Here is a 15,311-nt window from a genome sequence, read left to right on the forward strand (position 1 = left end):
TAGTGCTGGCTTCACTTACTGCCAGGTCTCATCATTGAAGATGTAGGTGAAGCAGCCAGGGCTCATGAACTTGAGAAGTGCAGAGAGAAGAAAATGTTTAGTAATGCAACTCCCTAGCTGCCAACACTAATCAACTTCCTTTCCCTCCATGTGCCACCCATTCCTCTGCCAGCAATGCACCTTTATTCTCTTAGGGTTGGAACATATGTACCCAAATAGCTCAGCACAGAAATGAGCTTCACATACTACTGATAAGGTTTTCTTTTAAGCAAATATAACAATTCACAAGCCAAAAGCTGATCAGAGATGAACTTTGAGTTATTGGCCGGATGCTGTACCTTCTGCTCTATTATAACAAACTTCTGAAAAATTGTTTTCAATATTTGTATGATTAAAAGAGTGCCTGTTCATTCATTGGTTTATTTACACAGTGCTGGGCACTATTCTAGGATTTGAGGACATAACACTAAGTAAGTAGATGAAAAATTCTAAGTTTATGGAGCCATCATTTGGCTGGAGGAGAAATGGGCCCTAGTCCAAGTATCTTTGTCCCCTTTCTGGTGGCAGGAAATGTCATGAACCAGAGTGATAGCAGGGGCAGGAGGAAGCCAGAAGTGAAGAGGGTGGCTCCTTACTATACGTGATCAGTGAAGGACTCTCATTCACTGGCATTGGGGCAGAGCTCTAAAGGAAATGAAGAAGTGAGTCATGTGAATCTGAGTGATGGACATTTCAGGCAAGAGGACAGAAAGCTCAAAGCCCCAAGGGCAGGGCCTTCTTGGTGTGATAAGATCCAAGAACCCATGTGGCTTCAGGGTACTTGGCAGGAAAAAAGGTAAAATCAAGAGTAGGCAACTTGAGAGTGCAGGATGAGATGAGTTCCTCAACAGCTGAGAAAGGGCACAGGTAATTATAACAAATAGCCATCCTCCCATCTTTCTTTCTGAGGGATATGTTCCAAATCCCCTACTGGAGGTACATAATCGCAGATAGTAAAAAAATGCAAAACATATAAAACATATTTTACAATATGTAAAAAATGCAAAATACAGTATCAGCAGTCAGTCTGTTAATGGAGATGTCCACCATGTGACTAAAGGCAGGTAACACACAAACCATGGGTGTATGTGACAAAAAAAGTATTTTTGTCCCAGGCAAGACAGTGAGGTGATGTGAGATTTCCTTATGTTTCTCAGAATGGCATGCAATTTAAAACTTATGGATTGTTTATCTCTGGAATTTTTTATGTTGTAAGTTGACACCCCAATTGTCCACAGCTAACTGAAATAGTAGAAAATGAAACTGCAGGCAAAGGAGGAAGACACTACTAAGCTTTATTTGTGTATATTCTTTCCCTACAAATTTTGTCACAATCTCAAAATTTCTATCCTGTGTGCTCGTTGTTATCACATGCTAGCACTTTAACTAGATACAGCATGTACTGATACCTGTCATGTGATACATTTGAAGGGACACAAAGATGCCAGGTCATTGTCTTTACCTAGAAGAGATAGGAAGCAAATAGGAATGACAGGCCTACTAGAGGTAAGAAAGTGTGTTAAGTGCTCAAGTCAGAATGTAAAGCACTACTCACTCCAAAGCATGCCAGCATATAACCTAGAGGATACAGGAGTTGGAGTTTGGGCCAAACTTTGAATGAACATTTTTTTCAAATGGTTATTACTTCCACGGGTAACTCTCTAAGCATTTTACTACATTGTTGATTCACAAAACCCATGATCCAAAGAGAACATCTAGTTCAACTCTGACATAGCTAAAAGACAATATACATGATGGCTAAGACTACAGGTTGGATCTTATTTTATACTGTCATATACCCTGCTCTTGGAAAGTTACTTTCTGCGCATCATGTTTATTATCTATAAAGGGGGTTTATTGATGGTATAAAGTTACTAGGAGAATTTTACTAATAAAACCTAAAAATGCATATTGTTCCACTTTTTACACACCTGTGTCTATAGCAGTTACAAGTCTTAATAGCTAATATTGGAAGCAGCCTGTATATCAATCAACAGGTGAATGGATAAAGAACACATGGTATTTAAACACCATAGAGTACTACTCTTCTGTAAAGAAAGATAAATACAATGGATGGGCCAGGGATTTAGCTCAGTGTCTTAAGTGCCCATCTGGCAAGTTAGAGGTTGTGAGTTCAATCCCTGGTACCAGAAAGAAAGAAAGAAAGAAAGAAAGAAAGAAAGAAAGAAAGAAAGGTGTATCTTTTGTTTTGAAAGGAATGTATCTTGAAACTACAATCTGAAGTGAAATGTATCAGACACACAAGCTTAAATATCACTTGGTTTCTCTTATATTAGAGGCCCAAATTATAAGTAAAAAGCAAAAGAAATGATAGATAATAGAAAATGGGAAAACAGATCTTTCTCAAAGGAGAAAGGAATCTACCAATGGAAGGAGGGGAGGGAAAGAGGAGGAAAAGAGTAAGAATATTTACCACATCCACATAAGGAATATAAAGGTTATACATTACAAACATGTACTAATTTTTAAAAATGTAAAAATACTTTTAGAAAAGTTAAAAAAAAAACAAAAAACAAAACTTTCAACCAGTAGTAGCTATTACTGTGATAAGAAAGCCAAAGCACAGAAAAGAAATTTGCCTTCTGCATCTTGTAGAGTAGACAGGCCTGGATCTAGAACTCAGTCTTCTACTTTTTATTCTACCAGTGTCTCCTGGACACAGCATTTCATTCTATACCAAACTAGTTTATGACATTTTAACTTTTTCTATAATTGAAACAAAAACAAAGTTAAAACATTTTCTCACTTTACTAAATCATTATTTTTGGCTTAGTAAATGGATATACCTCGCTTCATGGACCTAGGGTTCGCTGGAATCATTGGCCTCATCATCCTTCTCACTCCATGGACCTAGGAGGCCAGCAGGATCACTGGTCTCCCATCCTCCTTGTCCCATGACCTCACAGACCAGCAGGATCATTGGTCACCCTTCCTCCCACTCAAAAAACCACAGTAGCCCATGGGCTGTTGGGCTGGTGGGAACCTCAGCAATTTCTCACCCACATAGAGGACCTCAATGGGCTTGCAACAGTATTGTGAGTTTCCCCCTCAAATGGAGGACCAAATGGTTAAACAGGTGTAGCAGTGAACTCCCCGACTCCCAGCTGTAGGACCTTGGCAAATCTGGCAAGAGTGTGGGTGAGTCCTCCTTCCATACGGAGAACACCAGATGGATTGAGGAAAGTGCTAAGGCCTCCTCCAACCTAGAGGAAATCAAAAGGACTTAAGAGACACCTGGTGACACAGTGAGGTTCCAGCTGAAATGCACACTATGCACAGGTAGATCTGGCAGCCTGGGGCATCCTGAAGTCATAGTAAGAATTAGAACTAAGGGTTGACTTATATCAATACTCTTAGGCTAGTCATCTTAGGAAGAATATAGGATTCACCCAACAGGCCCTGAGGATAACAGGAATTCAGGTGACTGGCCCCTCCCTTATACTGTGGGGCCTAGCAGCTGGACAAACATCAACCACATAGTAGGACCCTAGACACACACAATGAACCACTGAAAGTGGTGCCATTGAAAAGACCAAAATAAGGGGCAGGGGATTTAACTCAGTGGCATAAGCATCTGCCTTGAAAGCAGGCAGTTGTGAATTCGATCCTTGGTACTGATAAAAATGAAAAAGACCAAAAAAAAAAAAAGAAAGAAAGAAAGAAAAGTCCAAAATGTTAACACAAGAGGTGAAAATGAAAAAACAAAAAAGCAAAATGCAATCTCAAATGTCCAGTACATCAGGAACAAATACAGGAGACATCAAAATAAAGGACATTAGAAGTCATACACCTGTAGTTTCTGGAAAGATAGCAAATGAAATAAAAAATAAAACAAATCCATGAGGTCATAGAGGAAATCAGATTAGAAATAATCTCTTATGTACAGACAGAAATGGCAAACTTAATAAAGGAGTTGCTCAGCAAAGCTAAAGAAGACATAGATAAAAAAGGTACAAGAGCATGGGAAAATGATGGAAAGCTTGAATGAACAATATAGAAAAGAGGTAGAATGCATGAAACAAATTCAAAGAGATATCCAGGAAATAAAAACTTCTACTGAAAGCTGGTTAAACTATTTGAATGAAGCAGACTATAGAATTTCAGACCTTGAGAATAGGATCATAGCTAGTGATTATAAAAGGAAACAACTTTTAAAAATAACAAGACAGCATGAAATGACAGTTTAACAGCTTCAAGATGATGCAAAGAGACACAATATAAGACTAATAGATATCAAAGAAGATGCAGGAGTCAACAAATGACATCAATGAACTATTCACAGAATTAATAGCAGAAAATTTCCCAAACATGGAAAAAGAATCAGATATAAAGATAAGTGAGACATATAAAACACCAACTAATCATAACTAAAATAAATCTACACCCAGACATATGATAATTAAGATTCTAGAAATCCAGCATAAAAAGAGAAAACTAAAAGCCATTATAGAACAGACACAACTCACCTGTAAGGAAAAACCTATTAGAATCTCAACAGACTTCCCAGAAAAAATCCTCAAGTGAAGATAAGTTTGGAACAGTGTTTTAAGCCCTGAAAGAAAACAAATTTCAAAACAGATTGATGTACCTTACAAAACTTTCTTTGCTATTTAATAGATAAATTAGATACTTCCATGACAAAGAACAACTGAAGACATTCATGTCCACCAAACTAACCCCAGAAAAAATACTAAAAGACATACTATATAGGGATAAAAATGATTACAATTTTTAGAACCACAACAGAAAGAAACAACAAGACCAAGTAAGCAATTAAACAAGAGGGATAAGCAGGAAAATAACAACAGAAAAGTAATATGACAAAGCTGAGCCAGTCCCTATCAGTTATATCCATCAATGTAAATGGCCTCAATTCACCAATGAAAAGAAATAAGTTGACAGAATGGATCAAGAAACAGGATCCAACAATATGCTGTATACAGGAAACACATCTAACTACAAAGGAAACTCATAGACTAAAAGTCAAAGGATGGAAAACAATATTCTATGCAACAGGAACCTAGAAAAACGTTGGGGTAGTTATTCTGTTTGCAGACAATATGAATTTCAGATCAAAAGAGATAAAGAAGGTCACTATATACTTGTTAGTGGAAAAATTCAAGAGAAAGGGCTAATGATCATAAACATATATGCACCAAATACAGGTACATATATGTTTGGTGTAACCAACTATGTAAGACAAATAGTAATGGACATGAAAAACCACATGTTATGACACAATTGTAACAGGGAATTTTAATACCCTACTATCATGAAGAGATAGATCAATAGACAAAAAGTCAGCAAAGAAATAACAGAACTGAATCAAAAGCTGTGAGGAAATGAACTTAGTGGATGTTTATATAGTGTTCCCCCAACCACATCAGAATACACGTTTTTCTTAGCTGCACATATAGTGGACTAAATATTAGCCCATACAACATTCTTAAGTAAATGAAAAGGGACTGAAATTATCCTATGCATATTATCCAACCATAGTGCACTGAAATTGGAAATTAATGGCAAAAGAATCTGTAGAACCTACATAAACACATGGAAACTAAATAACAACCTCTTAAATAACCAATGAGTTACAGGTAAAATTAAAGAAGAAATTAAACAACACATACTGAAGCCTCTGGGATGCAATGAAAGTGACCCTAAGAGGGAAATATACAGCAATGCATTATCACATCAGGAAAACAGAATGAGCACAAATAAACAATCCAATGCTACACCTCAAGCTTCTAGAAAAGGAACAGCAAGTCAACCCCAAAGTTCATAGAAGAGAGTAAATTATAAAGATCAGAACAGAAATTAATGCAATTGGGCTAAGAAAACAATACAAAAATTAATGAATCAAATAGCTGGTTCTTTGAGAGAATAAACAAAATTGATAGACCTCTAGCCCACCTCATCAAGAAAAGGAAAGAAAACATTTAAATTCATGCAATAGGAAATGAAAAGGGTGCAATTATTACAGATTCCATGGAAATTCAGAAGATCATGAATACTTACTTTGAAAGCTTTTGCTTACATAGGGTGGAAAATGCAGAGGAAATGGACAGATTTCTAGAAACATATGAATTACCAAAGCTGAATCAAGAAGATATAACAATTTTTAATAACCTAATATCAGCTACTGAAATTGAAAATGTGATTGAAAATCTACCAACAAAGAACAGCTCAGGTCCCGATGGATTTAAGGCTGGCTTAAAAAAAAATGTTTTTTAAAGAAAGACAAAGCAAAACAGAAAATGGGTAGAAATAGTACATACTTTCAAAGAAAAAAATAAACTAATAAATCACTTGCTGCTCTTTACATATTGTCCTCTTACAAATAATTGTTCAAGATATAAAAGTGGAACATATAAATGGGAATTCAAACAGGGAGACTGCAAGTAGTTCTGTTCAACTATCTAATAAAAACTTAGTAATATGGCTATCAATCCTAAACACTTGAACATGTACTCATTTATCCATATCTTCATTTATGTTGTGATTAAATAAACTAAAGCAGACTAAAATTGCCCTGAACAAAGATCAATAGTATTTCTGGATTTCACATCATGACACCCCAGAATCAGCACTGGGTACTGTAGTGCCTTTCTTTCCTTCAAAGCATTTGTTCATTTCATCATGTGTCATAAGATCAGTTCTCGTAAACTGTTTATAGACTTTATGCTAGCATGAGTCTTAACATATATTTCTATCCTTTCTATATTAGAGGGAGAAACAGAACAAAGCAGAACAGAACAAAGCATATTCCTATAGATACCTAAAATTAAAACAACATATAAAACTGCTGTACAAGGAGTTCTATGATGGTTACTGTGTTGTCTCTTGTTATCATCAATGGAATTGGCTATATCATCAGATAAAGTATAATTGAATATATCAGTACATAATAGTATTAATAGAAATACAACTTGGTAGATAGTGTAGAACTACAAAAACAGGTAATAATCAAATCAGAATGGGTATCATAGTGAATCATTGTCGTTTTCAGTGTAGTTGTCTATGCTCTCTGACTTGATATTATCAACCTAATAGTTTTGAATAAAATCTGTCAATAACAAGCAGCAATCAAACAAATCAGTTTAAATTAAGATCTGTCATGATATAACAGTATAAGTTATACAGGGATCCAGATTAAGTTAATAGGAAGTTAAAGATGATTACTGTGCTATATCCTGATATTTTTGGAATAGCTGTCTGTGCCTCAGATCTAGTGCTTGTATACAAACTAGGATGGAATAAGTTCTATCTAAGCAGAGCAGTGCGAGGCATATGGGTTTTAATTCCTGATACACTATTAGCAATATCTTCTGCTGTCTTTTCAAAGACTATTCCTCTCCTTTCACTTCCCCAGGGTGTACTGAGTATTTTTGGGTCTCCCCAATACCCTCGGTTTTATATTGTGGGGTAACCTGTTATTTACCTAAGTGTTTCCAAACTTTCTCACTCCTGAACTTGATCTCTAGTTGTATTTCTTTACTTATTAAAGCCCGTCTTTCCAATACCCATAAATACTGGTCAAGGTGCCCCAATTAATCTCTGGTTCCCTGTCACATAGAGTTCTGTTTTCTCATATTTGATTTTAGTCCATGTCCCCTTCTTTAGGTTAATTATAGTTCCTATAAAGAGCATCTCAGTGGATCCTACCACTTGATCCACTTTGCCTGTGATCTAGGCCATCTATATTAGAAATTATATACAACTTTCTCTGCCTTGTTTCTGTTGTGCTCTTTTTCTGTCATTAGTTGTATGTTTGTCTTCTTCATTTCGCTTTTTGCTCCATTTATTAGAGTCTCTCTGCCACTGTTCCTGAAATCCTGGTGCTTTTCTCTCTCTTCAGAATTTCCTGTAGTATTCTCTGTAGGGTTGGATTGGTGGTTGCAAATTTCCCCAGTTCCTCTTTATCTTGGAAGTATCTTGTTTCTCCATTAATTTCCAGGGACATTTTTTCAGGGTACATCAATCTGGGCTGGAGGTTATTTCCTTTCAGAGCTTGGAATACTTCACTCCACTCTCTTCTCAATTTGATGGTTTGTGTCGAGCAGTCTGCCATAATTCTGATGGGCTTTCCCTTGTAAGTAATCTGTTTCTTGTCTCTGACAAGAAATATTCTGTTCTTATACTGGGTTTATGGGATCTTGATTATTATATGCCTGGGTGTAGTTCTATTTTGGTTGTAGGTGGCTGGAGTTCTGTATGCCTCATATATCTGAATATCTTTTCCTTTTCCTATGTTTTGGAAGATTTCCTTAATTATTTCAGTGAATAGCCTTTGTAGTTCCTTTGTCTGTACCCCTGCTTCTTCATTCACATCCTTTATTCTTAAGTTATAGATCCTCTTGTCATCTTCTATCCTTTGTATTTTTACTTCTTGTTTCCTTGTTATTTTTAAGAAATTTTTCCTTTCATGATCCCACATTGCAAACCTGTCCTGTAGTTCGAATAATCTATCCTTAGTTTCTTTCAAGCAGTTTTTCCAGCTTTTAATGGAGTTTTTAATTTCCTGGTAATCTCTTTGAACCTGCTTCATGCATTCTATGTTTTCTCCATTTTCTTCATCAAGAAATCCTCCCCTTTTTTTGTGTTCTTCCCTTCTTCCATCTGTTTTTTCTTGAGATGTCCTTAGCATTTCTTTAATTATTCTATTTATATCTTGCTTTACTTGGTTAAATACTTCACTTTTGAACTCATTTATGAGGTCCCAAAGCTATCACTTTATGGCTATTGGTGCTATGTCTGATATTGCATGTTTGTTGTCCTCATTCTCCTTTGCATTTACCTTTCCCAGATCAATGTTCTCAGGATTGGGGACTGGAGACCCTTTATTGTGGCTTCCTCTTCTCATATTTTTTGTTCCTTCCATACAGGTATGTATAGGAGGCCCAGCTTCTTTTTTTGTTGCTTACAGTTTGTCTGAATTGTGCTGGCTGGGTGCTCCCACCCACTGCAGTGTGCTACAGAGATACAGATGGGGGAAGCCTATGCTGGGCCTGCCCTTCTGAGTTAGTCAACCCGCTGAGGGCTTCACTGCATTAGGGTGCACTGCCAGGCATAGGGACTTGGTTTGGGCTAGCCTGTTGTGTCTCAGTCTGGGGTGTGACCTAGGTCAAGTGCTCCCCACCAATGCCACTTAAGAGAGGAGCAGCTGACTGAAGTCACTGCAGCCCCTTGTTCTGGCCAGTCTACTGGGTCCCAGAATGTGATCTGTCAGAGCCTCTTTGTCTATGGAAGGGTTTTTATTCCCATCACTTATCACAGGTTGATGCACCGTTCCCTGCCAACTCTGTTCTGCTCTCAGTTCAGTTTGCCAATTCCCATCCTTAGTGCAAATGTGTCTCCAGTGAGTTGAACCTGGCAGGCTTTTGGGTAGCTTGGTAAGTTTCAGCTGTGCAGGTTCAAGCACAGCAGCAGTGAGTTCAAGCAGCGAGTTCAAGCAGCAGTACTGAGACTATAGCTGTTCCAGTAGTAGCACCAGGACTGTATTTTTAATTGGTTTCTCTCAGCTTAGTTTATTTCTGGGTTGGGAGGGTCTATCTCCCTCTGTTCAGGACTCCCCATGCTGTATTATTTTTGGAATCTAAGTTGACTATCTCAGGGAGCTTCTGTAGCCTGCTGTTATCTATCCACCATCCTTTTGTTGCTCCAAGGCTGACTTCTATAAGAAATTTAGAGAAGATTTAACACTAATATTCCTCAAGCTTTTCAAAGAAATTGAAAGGGAAACAATTCTTCCTAACTCATTCCTGGATGCAAGTATTGCTCTGATATCAAAACCAGAGAAAGACCCAACCATAAAGGAGAACTATAGCCAATCTCCCTAGTGAACATTGATGCAAAAATTCTCAGTAAAATACTGGCAAATAGAATGCAGCAAATCATCAAGAAGATTACACATCATGACCAAGTGGTATTTATCTCATAATGCAGGGATGGTTTAACATATGCACATCAATAAATGTAGTGCCCCACATCAACAGAACCAAAGACAAAAATCACGTAATTATCTCCATAGATGCAGGAAAAGCTTTTGATAAAGTCCAACACCTGCTCATGATAAAAGCCCTACAGAAACTTGGAATATATGGTATCTACCTCAATCTGATAAAAGGCATCCATGACAAGCCAAGAGCCAACATTATACTAAATGGACAAAAAAAAATTGAAAGCTTTCATTCTAAAATCAGGAACAAGATGAGGACACCCACTATGACCACTCCTATTCAGTATAGTTCTGGAAACATCAGCTAGAGCAATTAGAAAAGAGAGAGAAATAAAAGGAATAAGTATAGGAAAAGAATGAGTTAAATTATCACCATTTGCAGATAACATGATACTCTATATATAAGATCCCCAAAACTCTGAGGGAAGACTATCAGAGTTACTAAGCAAATTTCAGAAGTATACCTGGATACAAAGTCAACGCTCAAAAATTAATAGCATTCCTGTACACAAACAACAAACTCATTGAAAGAGAAATTGTAGAAATGACACCTTTCACAATAGCATTCAATGAAATAGTTAGGAATCAACCTAACAAAGAGTGTAAAAGATCTATACATTGAAAACTATAGCACTCTTTAAAAAGAGATTGAAGAGAATGTGAGAAAATGCAAAGATATCCTTGCTCTTGATTGGGAAGAACCAAGAAAGTGAAAATGGCCATATTCTCACAATTGTTATATGGATTTAATGTAATTCCAATAAAAATATCATTAACATATCTTACAGATCTAGAGAAAACATTTTTAAAATTCATTTAGAAATGGTAGAGACCTCGAATACTAAACGCAATCCTGGGCAGCAAGGGCAAGGCAAGCGGGATCACAATCCCTGACTTGAAATTGTACTACAAAGCTACAGCTATAAAATCAGCATGATATTGTCAAAAAAATAGACCTGAGGATCAATAAAACAGATTAAAAGATTCAGACACAACTACAAAGACACTCAGCCACCTTATCTTTGACAAAGGTGTTGAACATGTTCACTGAAAGAAAGATAGCCTCTTTAATAAATGGTGCTGGAAAAATTGGCTTTCCACATGCTGAAGACTAAAACTAGACTCTTGTTTACCATCATGCACTAACCTAAAGTCAAAATGGATCAAAGTTCTAAATATTAAAACAGAAGCACTAAATCTACTGGGAGACAAGGTAGGTAGAAATCTTGGAGATGTAAGGATAGGCAGAGTTTGTGAACAAAACAAAAACTGTATGGCAAGTTCTTCAAAGAACCAACAGCTGTGATCTCTTCTTATTAAAATGTTTTTTTTTTTAACTTCAAAAGAAATCACCAACAGAGTGAAGAGAAAATCCACAGTATTGGAAAGAATTTTAGCTAGCTGTCCTTCAGACAAATGACTTATATGTAGAACACACAAAGAACTGAAAAACACCGGGCCCCCAAATTCAAAGATCCAACTCAAAAATGATCATCTGAAATGAACATGCACTTCTCAGATGAAGAAGTACAAATGGCAAACAAATACATGCTCAACATCACTGGCAATTCAAGAAATACAAATTAAAACAACATTGAGATTACATCTCACTCCAGAAAGAATGGCTGCCATCAAGAAATCAATTGAAGGGGCTGGGGATTTAGCTCAGCGGCATAAGTGCCTGCCTTGCAAGCAGGCAGTCGTGAGTTTGATCTCTGGTACCAATAAGAATGAAAAAGACAAACAAACAACAACAACAAAAAAGAAATCAATTGATACCAAATGTTGGTGGGGCTGTGGAGAAAACAGAACACTTTTCCACTGCCAATGGGAGTATAGACCGGTGCCACCAGTTTGGAAATCAGAGTGGAGATTCCTCAAAAAACTAGGTTTGGAAGTCCCGTTTAATCCAGCTATTCTCCTTCTGGGTATTATCCCCACAAAATTGAAAATGTCATGCCACATATATATATTCATATTGTTATAGCTAAATCTTTTTTTTATTTAAAGAGAAAAAAGAAAGGACATGAAAAAACAAAGCAGTAAAAGGGTACAAGTAATAGAGAATTTCAAGAAAAAAATATACAGTAAGAAATTACCAGTTAATAGGTTACATATTATCTTCCCAGAAACAGTTGTCCAAATTACAATATTAAAGCATATAAAGTGGACATTCATACAGTGACATTGTAGGCAGTTCCGTTCAATGATCCAACAAAAGCTCAGTAATATGGTTTACCATCCTACACATTCAAACATACCTGTGGTTATATCCCTTAGTCCACCTTCCTTTCCTCTCTTTTTTACAATAACAATCAGACTTTTTGGGTTTTATTACTCCCATGGTTCTTATTATTTTTTTTTGAAGAGAATAAAACCAAACGTGACTAAGCAAAACAGAGTCAGAACAGAAGGGTGGGCATAGTACATGATGCAAAAATAGAATACCAGGTGAGCAAAAGTGGTTACCATTGTGCTCTTGCATTTTTAAACTGAGTTGTCTATATCATCAGGTATAATAGAATTTATCAAAACAGTACAGAACAATACCAATAAAACCTACACTGGAGACCCACAGGACTTCAAAAAAAGGATAATAGTCAAACCATAATGGGCATCATAATATATCCTATTGCCTTCAAAGTGGTTGCCTATACCCTCAAGCTTGATACTATGAAACAAAATAGAATATAGAATAATCAGACAGAACAAGATGGGGAGAGCAATACTGGGGTTCAAATCAGGTTAACAGGAAAACCAAGAAAGTTGCTATAATATGTCCCGCTATTTTTTAATTTAGTTTTCCCTTAATTAGAAAAACGAGGGAAAAATAGATTAATTCTTTAAAAAGGTGGGGGTAGGTTGAGATAAGAGAGGATATTGTAACAAAACAATACAGGTCAGAACCGAACAATTTAAGTGTCATTGTGTTTCACCACCAGATAATCTAACATAATAGTAGTCGCCATAGTATCTTTTTCCTGGAATTATTTGAGTGTAACTTCGTATGCTTGTTACAGCTAAATCTTGGAAACAACGTAAATGCCAGTGAACTGCAGAATGGTTAAAAATAATGTGATATGTTTATACAATGGAATATTACTCAGCTATAAAAAGGATAAACTTGAGGCTTTTATAGATAAATGGAGACAACTTGATACCATATTCATAAGTGAAATAAATTCTCATTTATAAATATTGTAGCTTCCCTAGTATAAAAATAATAATAAAAATCTGAAAGATTAATAAGATCCAAAACATACACCAAATATTGTAATAATTAAAGGGAAACAAAGTGATCAAAAAAATAGAATAACTAGGATAGGGAAAGGGAAAAAGGAAGAAAGGAAAGGATTATATGTATGCTGGTAAACATATATAAATGTATATACACTATGTATATAATATATGTATGTATGTATGCTAGACAGACAACTATACTACTAATCTCTATTAGTTAATTAGAAAGAACAATTTGTGCTATCTTTGTTTGATTGATCACTTTTGTGTCTGGATTTTATAACCTGAACAACTACTTCGAAGATAACAATATGCAATATATTTACTATTGTTAATTCCCTGCTTTTTTTGGAAGTTCTGTATCATTTCTATCCTTTTTTCTGTTTTGCTTTTTAAAATAAAAAAAAAATGAAAATGGATATTATTGATTCATGTCTTATCCCGGGGCTTCAGAAATTTTTGAGGGCTCCTCACAAAGTAGTAATCTTTCACTTAACTGTATTTTGGCTTAAACTACCCAGATACTGACTGACCTGCTGCTCAGCGCTATTAACAGTGCACTCCAATGGTTTCATGGCTTAGGGTGATGCAAGGAGACTTCTGGTATGGATGAGTTTGGTGTGAGCTTTCTATTTGAAGCAAAGTACTCTTAATCTGATAATAAACAATTAGCATTGCAATTTAGACTTGCTAATCTATGTCCTATGGAAACATCTATGTGCAACCATTTTGCCCTTTTCTGCCTCAGATTTTTGGTTGAATGGTCTGAACTTAGAAAATTAAATAGAAAAATTGATACAAATTTTTATTGACTTAGGTTAATTAAAAATTTTAATGTATTTATCACAGATATTTTAAAAAGAGAGGGCTGAAAATCTGTATAAGAAGTAGATACGATTTTTTTCACCCAATCACAAGATAAAGTATATGTGTCTTTATCAGCATTTTAGATTATCTTTCCATTTTTTCCAATTATCAGTGTGAATAATTAAGAATTGATTGTGATTTGCATTTATTTTGTGCCTGCAGTTATATCTTTGTAATCACTTTATGCAAGGCCTCAAAAGAAAAGGTCATTAATACTTCTAACTTTGCTAAAAGTCCAAATATAAACAGACTCAGTCGCTTGAGGACAGCCTTATCAACAACTTAAAACTGTGGTGGAGACCAGGTATATCACCAGAGAAAGTAGTCCTGGAATAAGGAGTTTAGAGTTTGTCAACTTCTGTTAGATCCAGTGCTAAATTCTGACTTCCAAGTGACTTGAACTTGGGCCTGCATTCCTTGACAGATGGAAAGTTTTCCATCTCTGCGATCAATCCAGGCTATCCTTAGACAGCTTTTGTACTTAGAAATTTCTTCCTTGTATTGAGAAGCATCTCCCTTCTTTTTAGATTACGCATATTGAGTGAGATAGTGATTTCAAAGATCTTTGTCCTTTGCGGAACAGAGTAGCTCCTCGGTAAAAGTTAATTACTACCAGCATTATTATTATTGTCTGAGGAATAGTAGAAGAAAGGCCCTGCTAGATAAATGCATGAATATTCATATTGTATTCATGGTGAATTAAACTGTTTAATTAAGTTGGTGGGGACCTGCCAAAGCCAAGATCCACTTGATTCAAAGGAGTTAAGTAATGACTGCCATGATGTTTGTTAGTAGTTTTAAGCTGCACTCTGTCTTGGGTACAGATATTGAGTTTGAATCCAAGTGCATTTATCAGCATTCAACCAGAAAAGTAGGGTCAGCAAGAAATAAAGATAGATAGATAGATAGATAGATAGATAGATAGATAGTATAGATAGAGATAGATAGATAGATAATAGATTTATTGCAGGGAATTGAGTTACATAATTCTGATTGAAAGACAAATTTGAAAATTACAGGGCAGGCCCATAAGGAAGGGCATGCTTGCAGTCTCAGAGCTAACAATGTTGCTGTTCTCAGCTGGAATTTCTTCTTCTTCACGGAAAGCCCAAGTCGTCCTTAGGACCTTTGAAGCAACTGAATCAAGCCCTCACAGACAATCTAAGACCATCTCTCTTCCATAGTC

At 36.1% G+C, this 15,311-nt stretch overlaps 1 protein-coding gene across 17 annotated transcripts in view; it reads left to right on the forward strand.

The window, feature by feature from the left end:
* Ldb2 (LIM domain binding 2) overlaps window positions 1-15,311 on the forward strand; it is a 364,317-nt gene that overhangs the window by 154,033 nt on the left and 194,973 nt on the right. The window lies entirely within an intron of this gene.

This window comes from Cavia porcellus, unplaced genomic scaffold, assembly GCF_034190915.1.
Source record: "Cavia porcellus strain 051 isolate PalLab524CR breed Dunkin Hartley unplaced genomic scaffold, mCavPor4.1 scaffold_18, whole genome shotgun sequence".
NCBI lineage: Eukaryota > Metazoa > Chordata > Mammalia > Rodentia > Caviidae > Cavia > Cavia porcellus.